The following is a 12,053-nucleotide window of genomic DNA, read 5'->3' as shown; positions in this document are numbered from 1 at the left end:
AAGTCGGTCAGCAAAGTGCATTGAACAACTAAGAAGGCATTAGCTGTTGATGCTCACATCGGAAAGTTTCCTGTTTAGAGTATGTAGAGTTAGTTTGAACCATGTCAAGAAACAACGTGATGCTACTTTATGCGGCCACTCGTTTATCGCAATTAGTTGTAAAAGAGCCTAATTTATTTAACATTGGCGCATCCAGAATAATTTGTATTTTGATATGGAGACTTTTAATATCGTGGGCGTGTTTAATTCCGTTATTCCTTATACATAATTATTAAGTATTGTGTCTGTTGTAATTAATTCTAAACCCTGAGGAATGCTGTCGTGTGAACGTAGCAATATGCTACGTTCACAGGACAGCATTTTATCGGAGCCCAACGGCTCGAGCCAGCAAAAATGGCCGTGTAAACGCGTTCGGCTCGAGCAGACTCGAGCCAGGTTCGGCTCCACTAAACCCTCGGGGTTGAACTCCGATAGGGTTGAGTCCCGACATGGCTCCGATCGTGTAAACGCATCGGGCCCAACTATAAGAGCCGAAATCAGGCCCTCATCGTCTTCTTCGAGTAACCTCTCATTTCAATTATGGCGGAGACAACATCTTTCATAATTTCACGCAATTTCCCGCTTGAATAAGAGGTACGAGTAACGAATCATTGCGATAGATTGTTAGCTCAACGGGAAACAAAAAATGGCGTACGAAATTATGCGACAACAACTTGAAAGAACGACTGAACGGAAACTTTTTAAAGACACTAAAGATAAAAATCGTAGAAGCGATCGCGGTACGGTGACGTGTTCCTGATAGGTTTAGATTCTTCCATAGTCCCTCTATGATAGATATAGAGAATCTGTGATTCTTCCTAGTAGTTTAGATATCACTACATTTGAATAGTTACAAAATGGTAATTTTGCATGACGATAACTTGAGCGAATAGGCTGTATTAAACGCATTTTAGCTGCCGTGTTTCCTGTTTATTCGAGATACTAGTACATGTACCTGTATTCTTCAATCAAAGTCCCATAGAGGATACGATAACAATAAAGATGATTATTATTATTATACCTAAATCATAATACCAGTCATTGTCTTTTCTACCTCCATGCTCAGGCTCTTTTTTCTCCTAGCTCAACAGCATCATGTCATGTAAAGAAAAAACACAAGCACGACACTAAAATCGTTTTCAGTCACTAATTATTCAAGGGCACTGTTCCGCTCGGCTCTGATCGAACATCGAACTGAATCTAACTCTGGCAAATCTCGGCTCACGTTCGGCTCTCGACCGTATGAACACATTGTAGATAATCTCCTATTAATCCGTGGGAGGAGCAGTAGTTCGGCTCCGATAGAATGCTGCCGTGTGAACATAGCAATTGACACGTTGGATAAAGGAAAGTTATAAAGTATGTACATAAAGTCTGTAAGTTGAGAAATTAAGTCTGTAAGTTGAAGGGGAAGTTAAGGCCAGCAACGCGATACTTCAATAGCGCTAAAATGCAGAGAAATGTAATTTAAGCACGAATGTACTAATTTTCTATAAAATATTATGAAGAAGTGAACATTTGGCAGAAAAAAACATAAAAATGCAAAAATAAATATTTTCAGTTCTGTTGCCATGGCAACAACGTGATAACTATGTTATATGTGCGGTTGGCACTAACTTGGCATGGTCGGTGATAGTTATCGAATTTTCGTCGAATTTAAAGGCCTACTTTTAGATATTATAGATGAAAGCATTTTCTTATTTTTTGGATGGCTATGATGTCATACTTCACCAAGGTGGTGGGTCACATACACTGATGAAAAATTGAATATCTAGAGAATAGTAAGTGATATAAAAATGTAAACACATACCTTTTCTAGGTTGAGTATTTGCACCCAATGTTCTCCTATTTATTTTTGAAGGCACGACTTTAATTTCCAATCCGATTGATTTACTAGCACAATATCACTATAAACACCACTCATAGCTTCCATTGAAAAGAACTTTCATACCATTCAGAATCTATATTTTGTACATTCCCAGTGTTGTATTGTGCACAGTTACTTAGTATCTATCCCGACTTCGAGTTTTGTTTATAGTTCTCGACGAAGCCGTAGTTTTAAGGGGAAACGTTGAATTAAATGTTATCGTTTTTTGAAAGGGCTAATTAGATAGTGCGAACTTATTTTTTCACTGCTTACTTATTTTGTATTTAATTCCGATAGCGAAATTGAATAATCACGCGACGTAATTATATACTGATCGAGTCGATAAATATGATATATAAGAGGCAATATTTATTACTAGTAATCGTTTTTCTAAGTAACTATTCACAAGGTTAGATGTTCCCGACGTTGACCGTACTACTGTGGCCATTTTTTCATATGCTACCGAAGAAGGGTCATTTCCAGAAACATCTTGCTAAATTGAATTGTTACATTAGGACAACGATTACCGAATATTGCCTACTACATATTGTCCTAAATAAAGATGTTCGTATTCGTAAATCTCTCAGATCTATATGTCGATTATGGCATAGGCATTCCACAATATGATTGGAAGAAACGACCGAGCCACGTTAAAAACATTTTTACTGCTTTGAGCCAGCTACAAAAAAACAAAAAAAAAAAAAACATTTTGTTTTATACCAGAGATACCAGTTAAGTTGGAATCAAATGACTTCAGTTTTGTACTGGATATTGTCGGCCATATCAATAAAACCAGAAAATTAATATGTTATGTAACATACTTCATATTTGACGGTGATGATCACCTCACCCTTCTTTCACCGGCGCCACTGTGGAGCGATGTAACACACACACCGAACAGATCACTAAACTTTGTCAAAAATGATGTAATTATTTCAGAAGATTCACTTTCAGCTGCTGCAATTCCAATAATTATTCTTGTAGATTTGTAGTTATGATTAAAAACGAACGTGCAACGTGTAAACTGGACTGGCAAAGTCGGGACTTTTTTACAAAAAAATAATTGTTAAATGTCAATTTATTCTTTTAAAGGTTATCGCAAAAACTAGCGTGACTGCGAAAGAAATTCTTTTGCGGTCAGATTAGTTTTCGCGATCACGTTAAAAGGAATAAAAAACAATTAATTATTTCTTTTTGTAAAACAAAAAAGAAGTCCCGACTTTGCCAGTCTACGTGTAAACTAATAATGTCACCCTTTTGAACTCGATTGATGAAGTGACGTCGAAATAACATGTGAATTAGTCTTTACATACGCCTCCAGCGGCAGAAACTGTCGATGGCCGAGATCATTTGCTGGAGGAAACAAGCAGGGTGGTACTCAATAAACACATAACCGCATAGTTATTTTTATTCTATCTTTGTTGTACAATGTCCCCAATATTTTGATAAAAAATAACATATATGTGAATTATTCAATAAGTTAAGTCTACAAAAGTATTTTCTTGACTAACACCTCATAGAATGTTACACCCACCAGAATGGAATAGACCAAAGTTAGTTTGACTGAAACGAGAGATGGGGCATGTGCTTTTTTGTGCTGTCGTGAGATATTAAGATCTGCAGTTGCATTATTTCCCGTGTTTTTGAAAGGTAATGTATTTGTCCAAGGCAGAATGTCCACGTGTATTTTGTGATATCCGTCGTGTTATCATGTTAAGTATGTGCAGTCGTGTAGCTGTGCTTTTTTGAGGAGAAATTTAAAAATGTCGCTGCGTCTGTCGTTAAATATGCGCAGTAACCGGTCATCCCAGACTCGTTGGACGAGTGGAGAGGACTGCAATGAAGTTCGTCGTCGTGCAATGGCTTAGACAGATCCACAATGTCAATATTGATTCGTCACCTCCCATCGATGAGAATCGTTAGTGATTTAAATGTTAGGGCGGCACATATTCACTCAGGGGAGGGGTCAGTTAAATCGGTTGGAGGGAAAATCGTATCTGGGAAATTTCAAAAGGCACCTTTATTTTGACGTTGTCTGGCAATTTGTGGATAGGATGACACTCTGTCTAGATAAATAGCGTACGATACAATGGCTTTGATGTAGAACAAGATTTTGTGGTCTACTACCCAGATTTTTTTTATATTTCATCCATCGTCGTAACCGTGCATGGCACTTTATCCGGGGGGGGGGGGCAGTTGATACATAGCTGGGCAGGGAGGTGCCCCTGAGTGCTCAAACGTGTGACCAATTTTATACCTGAATAGTGGCAAAATCTATATCCATATTTATACCAAAGTACCATTTCTGTCATTACTGTTTATTCCAAATAAAACAGTTACCGTATTTGCTCTTTTAGAAGAGCATCACCTCTGTCACTTACATAAGAGCATATTTATACCTATCTTGATCAGAAATAAGACCAAATCCAGAAAACAAGACCTATTTCAGGGGCACGTCCCCATTAGGCAAGTTCTATGTATTGCCCCCACTCCCTCGAGCACTTTATGCGGTAACTTTATAAAAAAAATGTCATTTTGCTGAGTTTTGACGCTGTAATAACGACTGAGAGCAAGAATGTTTGAATTTGAAATTAGTAAATTATCAAATATACAGGTTGTAGTTAGTGTTTTATTGTCATGGAGTCTGACTATCAAAGTATGGCTGGTAAGCTCTAGCAGTCATACTATTTCTAAGCAATCTGCTGTAAAAAAAAAAAAAAACAATTACCAGGGTAACTGAAAAATATGTGCAACCTCACATTTGTTTGGATTATCATTCTTATCATATCTAGTAAACGTTGAACAACTTGTATATATCTCATACTATGTTACTGCTAACCGGATTATGCTGATACTCTGAAACTGCCATATGCCCTTCCCAAAAGATGGCGGAAACCTTCCTTAAAATCGGCAACAGCGAGAAATATTGTTTCAAAATTGCTGATTATATATTCAAAAACTATTTGAGATATATACTAAGACATTCGCCTAAATGTTACACAGCTGCAAATGTCAAAATTTCGTGAACGCATCTTCTTTTGTTTTAAAAATGTCAGGATCTGTTTTACAAAGAAATGTGCAATTTCCGTAGAAGCACAAAGTGTGCAGAATATCCCCGGTGTTCGGTAAACTTTGACGGTGTCTAAGCCAATGCAACGAAGCGAGGCGCACATATAGCACATGGATTTAAGCCGATTAACAACTTAAACAATGTGCGTTCTCAGTCTGTTTATTGGTTATCTGAGGTGCAACTAACATAATCTCTTTATTGTACATTTATCTGTGCCACTCCAGCACGAGACCGTTAATCTGATCTACAATTACTACAATAAGTGATACGAAGACCAACAACGCCAAAAAGTTACAGTAGTTACCTGACTTAATCAACAAATTGCAATGATCACTGAAAATATGGGCCAATGATATAGATTTTATCATGTCCATGAAAAATACATCAATACATTGATTACAAACATTGACGATGATTCCCAGACAAAGATAGCGGTATTCTCAGACACTTCACTATATTTATAATTCTGATAGTTTATGCCGGGATAGCTCAACTACTACTGATGGCAATGCCGATGTGAGAGTATTGTCTCATCACCTTCTTCAACGCGAGAAGCAGCTGACATAACAGGAGATGCCATGATTGAATGGAACAACTTCAAAAATTATTTGAAGGATACCATTTTACACCAAGATCTAAAACTTGAACCTATTGTCATTTATGTGCAACATCGTTATTGCAATTAGGTTTTCCAAAGATCAGAAAACTATATTGTGTTCTGCCGTACCATATCGCTAAAAACTTATTTTTGTTTGGTTACTTTTATATTACAGAAAAGTATGTTATTGTTGTACTTGTTTTTACAAAAAATTGTTTTATTTTGGGGTACTTCTGAAAAATATTTATTTAGATAACCATTTAACATAAAAATCAACAAATACAACAAATAGTTTTAATATAATTCTGTTTATTGTACATAATACATTGTAACTGTTGAATTATTTTTTGCCTTCAATGTTATACTCCATGTCTTCATGATAAATCAGTGTTCTTTACAAATTAAAATTGATAGAGGGAACGTGACCCAAGAACGTAGAAGTGGGCAGTATGAAGTCAAATGTCAAAGTGGGCGTGGCAAAATCATGTCAAAGTGGGCAGGGCATTTAACCGGTAGTTAAAGGATAACTGGAAATATTCATACAAAAAGTATGAATACACATCAATAGTGTTTTATTTCCATAAATACATATTTTACAGTATTTACATTAACAATGATCTTAATTTTAGTCTCAAACATCAAGTTTAATTCTTCTGTTCCTTATCTAAGACCATACAGCAGTTGCCTTGTTGAAGTCAAAATCCTTGGGTTGGGGGCTTCAATGCTGATCAGCAACAGGGCATTCAACACATTCTGGGACAATCTATTTCTGAGTTCTCTTTTTATTCAGAGCACAAAAGCCCCTTTCACATCTGTAAATCAATGAAAATAAATAATATTAGTTATTAGTCCCCGTTCGGACGTAGTCCGAAAACGGGGACTTATGTTTTGCCCTGTGTGCGTCCGTGTGTCCGTGCGTCCGTCCGTCCGTCCGTGATCACCTGTATCTCGAACATGCATGGACCGATTAAGTTCAAACTTCACTCATACATCACACATTATATGGGACATATGCACAAGCATTTTTTTCATGATCCGATTAACGATAGCCGAATAGCGGCCATTTTAAGGCCGAAAATGCATCAAAATCGCACATTTTCACCATTCCGGACCCGGATCTCAGTTATGCATGGACGGATTTTGTTCAAATTTGGTACATACATAAAACATAATAGGACCTTGATGCACGTCATTTTTTTTTTTGGATCGGGTTTGAAATGGCCGACTGGCGGCCATTTTGTTTTAAAGAATTCAGTTCTGGATCCGTATCTGAGACATGCTTGAATTGATCGAGTTCAAACTTCACACACACAAGGTACATCATGTCACAAATATGTATGTGCATTTTTTTCATGATCTCATTAACGATAGCCAAATGGCGGCCGCTTTAAGGCCGAAAATGCATTGAAATCGCACATTTTCACCATTCGGGACCCGGATCTCAGTTATGCATGGACGGATTTCGTTCAAATTTGGTACATACATTAAACATAATAGGACCTTGATGCACATCATTTTTTTTCCCAGATCAAGTTCGAAATGGCCGACTGGCGGCCATTTTGTTTTTAAGAATTCAGTTCTGGATCCGTATCCAAGGCATGTCTGGATTGATCGAGTTCAAACTTCACACACACAAGGTACATCATGTCACAAATATGTATGTGCATTTGTTTCATGATCTCATTAACGATAGCCAAATGGGGGCCGCTTTAAGGCCGAAAATGCATTGAAATTGCACATTTTCACCATTCTGGACCCGGATCTCAGTTATGCATGGACGGATTTCGTTCAAATTTGGTACATTAAACATAATAGGACCTTGATGCACGTCATTTTTTTTTTTCGGATCAAGTTTGAAATGGCCGATTGGCGGCCATTTTGTTTTAAAGAATTCAGTTCTGGATCCGTATCCAAGGCATGTCTGGATTGATCGAGTTCAAACTTCACACACACAAGGTACATCATGTCACAAATATGTATGTGCATTTGTTTCATGATCTCATTAACGATAGCCAAATGGGGGCCGCTTTAAGGCCGAAAATGCATTGAAATCGCACATTTTCACCATTCCGGACCTGGATCTCAGTTATGCATGGACGGATTTCGTTCAAATTTGGTACATACATTAAACATAATAGGACCTTGATGCACGTCATTTTTTTTTTGGATCGAGTTCGAAATGGCTGAATGGCGGCCATTTTGTTAAAGAATTCAGTTCTGGATCCGTATCCGAGACATGTCTGGATTGATCAAGTTCAAACTGCACACACACATGGTACATCATGTCACAAATAGATATGTGCATTTGTTTCATGATCCGCTTAACAATAGCTGAATGATGGCCATTTTAAGGCCAAAAATGCATCAAAATCACGTATTTTCACAATTCCGGAACCGGATCTCAGTCATGCATGGATAGATTTTGTTCAGATTTAGTACAATGTGTTGTACATATGCAGGTGCATTTCGGTCATGATCTGCTTTGAATGTATATGTCACTCAAATATGAACGGAACGGGGACGTGTCATTGACAATGACTTGTTAATATTATGTTTTTCATATTTAATAAGAACATCTAATCCTGAAAATAAAATTACTAAAAATAATGATTACCAAATGCTTACCTGCTTCTGACATTGGTATAACTAGGGCTATCTGAGCCAGCTAGGACAATGTTGGACAATTTTCCTTCATATCTGAAGACACCATCATCTTTAAAGTAGCTTCAAATGTGGAACTCCTTCTGTTTTGATAAAGTGTTGGTATAATGACCTTGTACTCTCTCACTGCATCTTCCTCTTCCATCATTTATAATTAAGATTGAGAGTCTTGCCTCAAGTTGGTCTTATCCATGCAAGTCCAAAATCTCACATAATTTTGAATCAACAGGAATAGTTGTTGGGTCAAAGATGGCAAATGACTCCAGCAATTCAATATCTGGAAATCTTGTTTTTACATTGTAACTCAACACTAACTCTTGATTCACCATCTTGAACATGTTTGCAGTAAAGGATCATTTGTTTTAATACAGCAACATCGGTAGTTTCATCCACAAGCAAAGATATATATTCTGAGTTTCCAACCCATTCATATATGTCCTGTCTTATAACTTCTCCAATGATCAGTACCATTTCCTGCATAGTTCTTTTGGTTGGGTAGTTGTAGTTTCTTTCGTCATTTTGCAGCACATCCAGATAGCTACAGCCTAAAGATTTTGTCAACTCAAGAACTTGAATATAGTTGGTGGTGTGAAGCAGTTCTCTCTTCATCAAAAAATAAATACAACGCAAAAAACATAAAAAATCAATACTAATTAAATAAATAATACATCAATTATTTCACTTATTCGAACATGTTTATAAAAAAATTACAGCAACAATAACATTGAGCTATATAGTGTCGTTCGTCTGTAACATACAATGGCAATGGCATTTGTTGATGATTTCTCATGTTTGATTTTATCTTCATGGTACGATGTACACGGCTCACTTAACCATACACTATATATATATATATATATATATATATAGAACCATTTTTAGGGTGCTGTTTATACGAAATGCATAATTGACAGAACATACCTGTAAATACAGACAAAATCGTAACATTTTTAAACCCGAAAACCTTATTCAACATTGAAAGGCCAGGATGACTCCATTTTTAAAGGCCCGTCACAAGACACATGTACGGTAACCCATCTGTTGATTCGGTTATATCGATCACGTGAAAACACAAACACAATTTGTTATCAGTGTGGACCACTCGTAGTTTATGATGATCTGGAAAAAAAACGTTAAAATAGCGATCAATTATGAGGCTTCATGTTTGGTAACACGGCAATATTTCAGTATGGAATTCATGATGCACACGCTGTATGAAACAGTATAAGATTAACTGACAATCCCAATGTTTGGGCTTAAATGTTCTTCAAATTGATGTTTGTGAGTTCATTTTCATTCGGATGTGAAATGTCTGCCAGCTGGCTAGTACACGTCCTGGGTACACGCTATTGTTTCACCTCTATACTTAGCATGTAGTGATCGGTTATTCTTTGCCTTTCGCCCATAATACCTCCCACCTGGACCCTGGTAGTAAGACACGCGTGTAACGCATAAGCATGTCAGAGACCATGCAGTAGTAGTCTCCACAGGAAATCAACAATACTCGTCTACACAAACTACCAAGACAATAAATTTGAATGCGAGGCAGGAAGTGTGAATGTAGGACGCTTGTTGACCCATTCAGGGCTCACGACTTCCTATGCAGGGCGCTGCGTCCTGCTAAAACCCCTTGTGGAGAACACTGTAAATTGTATATCATACATGTACTCTTCAAATATGATTTGTTTGACTGTATTATTATTTTCTTAGTTCAAGTGGATATATGCATGTGATAAGTGCTTAATCACATATTTAGATATAAGCAGATATAATTATCTAATCCTAGTTAATTACTGTAAAATACTTTATTTTAGCTTTACTTTAATTTTCACTGAAAAGTCTTCGGTGTTTTGTATGGAATATTTTTTCACAATCTGATTAAAATCTGATGTAGTGTACAGGCTTTAATTATTTTGGCTATAAACTTATTTTAATTTTATTTTGTATTACTTTTGTTATTAATGCATTTTTATTTTATTATTTTACTTTGATTTTGATTTTGTGATGTTTTTTAATTCCGCCCTATATACATCTGACCCGATGCCAATGTAACGAGATTTCAACGAAACCCACTATCGACGATTTTAGTCAACGAATCACAGACCTCCTTCTATAGAGCACATGATGACGTCATCGGGCAAAGTCAGGTGGCAAACACACTCAAATAAAATTGCGGATTATACCGACATTAGCGACCGGGAACAACGCGGCTTTTCGGTATGTTTATCATTGTCAAATGTAACGAAAGTCATTTTTTATGTTTATATTGTGGCTCGAATGGTTTGAGTTTAGATCGTTATTTTGCGTAGTTATTCTGGGAGTGATGATTTTGTTTCCACCGGTTCGACCGAACACTGGTATCTTTTTCCAGTCGCTTGCCCTGGAGACGGGTGATGTTTTGTTGACGATCTGGCCAAAATCGTCTACGGTATTGAAGCCGTATCAATATTTTGTACATTTTACAATAACTCTTTATTAAAGTAATTGAGCTGATTTGAACTGGCATAAAATATTTTTTGTTTGGAACACATCGCAATTGATCAGGAAATATTTTTTTTGCTCCAATATTCTGTGTCCAGTTGAGGCCAGGCAATATTATACAATTTAAAATCAGTTTGCATGGTTTACTATAGCTGTTTACAGTGTTCTAATCATTAATTTTTACTTATTTTTTGCTTCCATCCTAGATAATTATGTTCAGTGTTTGATTTAAAATTGAAGCAATGACTGAAACTAAATAAACGAACCTTCGCTGGTACCAGGAAGTGTACACATTTGTTGGAAGTGAAGAAAATATTCAATGTAATGACAAAAATTGTAAAATGCTGTGGAATTTCTTTTGTAAATAAAATATACTAGTAATTTTCTATTAATGGTTTATTCAAGTGGGCAAAATATAATGTACAGAAAGATTGCCCGTAGAGTATCACTACACTGAAAAGTAAGCAACCGACAGCCTGTATAAAAGGGGGGCTGTGATTGGCTGTTACTTGCGCGAGATTAGAACGGGACTTACATAGGCGTCGGATCAGATCCTTGTTGGCTTTCGCAATTACCAACACTTCAAAAAATAAATACTAGATCAAAATAAAATAAAATAAATATACAAAAAATAAGCCAAAACTAGGATCTTATTTCAATCAGATTGATTTTTTCACTGTGAAATAATAGAAAAATTGTTATATTTGCTGGATTTTATTTTCACTGAATTGAGTGAGCTGACTTTTTAGTCCCCATTCGAACGAAGTCAGAAAACTGGGACTATCAATGTGGGTTTGTTCCGTCCGTCCGTCCGTCCAGAGCTTATATCTCGGACACCCATTGACGGATTTCATTAAAACTTTACATGTTTCTCGGAGATGACCGGGCCGATTTGGATCAAAGTTGGTATGATTTTTATGGTACCCATGCTACTTTTAAATTATCTTGAATGCAATGAGCTTTTCTGTTTAAATTTTGCACAAAGATAGTATACCAAGAGATACATCTGCACCAACATGATTTTTGTGATTCGATTCATTATGGCTGACTGACGTCCAAATTTCATGTAAAAGTGCTAAATCGTAATTTTTACATGTCCAGAGTTGTTTCTCAGGAATGACTAGGTCGATTTGGATCAAAGTTGGTATGGTGATCATACATATTGGGTTATAGGTGCACGTCATATTTTTTCTGTGATTCGAACAAATATGGCCAACTGGCGGCCATTTTGTTTTTAATGGTACCTTTGCTACAGTACTTTCCCATGAATGCAATGAACATTTCTGTTTAAATTTTGTACAAAGACAGTATACCAATATAGATACATCAACATGAAC

At 36.5% G+C, this 12,053-nt stretch overlaps 1 protein-coding gene across 1 annotated transcript in view; it reads left to right on the top strand.

Moving 5' to 3' along the window:
• The first annotated feature begins 3,465 nt into the window (after positions 1–3,465).
• Positions 3,466–12,053, top strand: part of LOC102809228 (uncharacterized) — a 53,688-nt gene continuing 45,100 nt past the window's right edge. Inside the window, exon 1 of the mRNA XM_085497452.1 lies at positions 3,466–3,556. The gene's annotated coding sequence lies outside the window, so the exon portion shown is untranslated. The remainder of the gene's footprint in view (positions 3,557–12,053) is intronic.

This window comes from Saccoglossus kowalevskii, chromosome 3 (assembly GCF_978046115.1).
Source record: "Saccoglossus kowalevskii chromosome 3, keSacKowa6.1, whole genome shotgun sequence".
In the NCBI taxonomy this organism is placed as follows: domain Eukaryota; kingdom Metazoa; phylum Hemichordata; class Enteropneusta; family Harrimaniidae; genus Saccoglossus; species Saccoglossus kowalevskii.
This window is presented reverse-complemented; position numbering and strand designations above follow the sequence as displayed.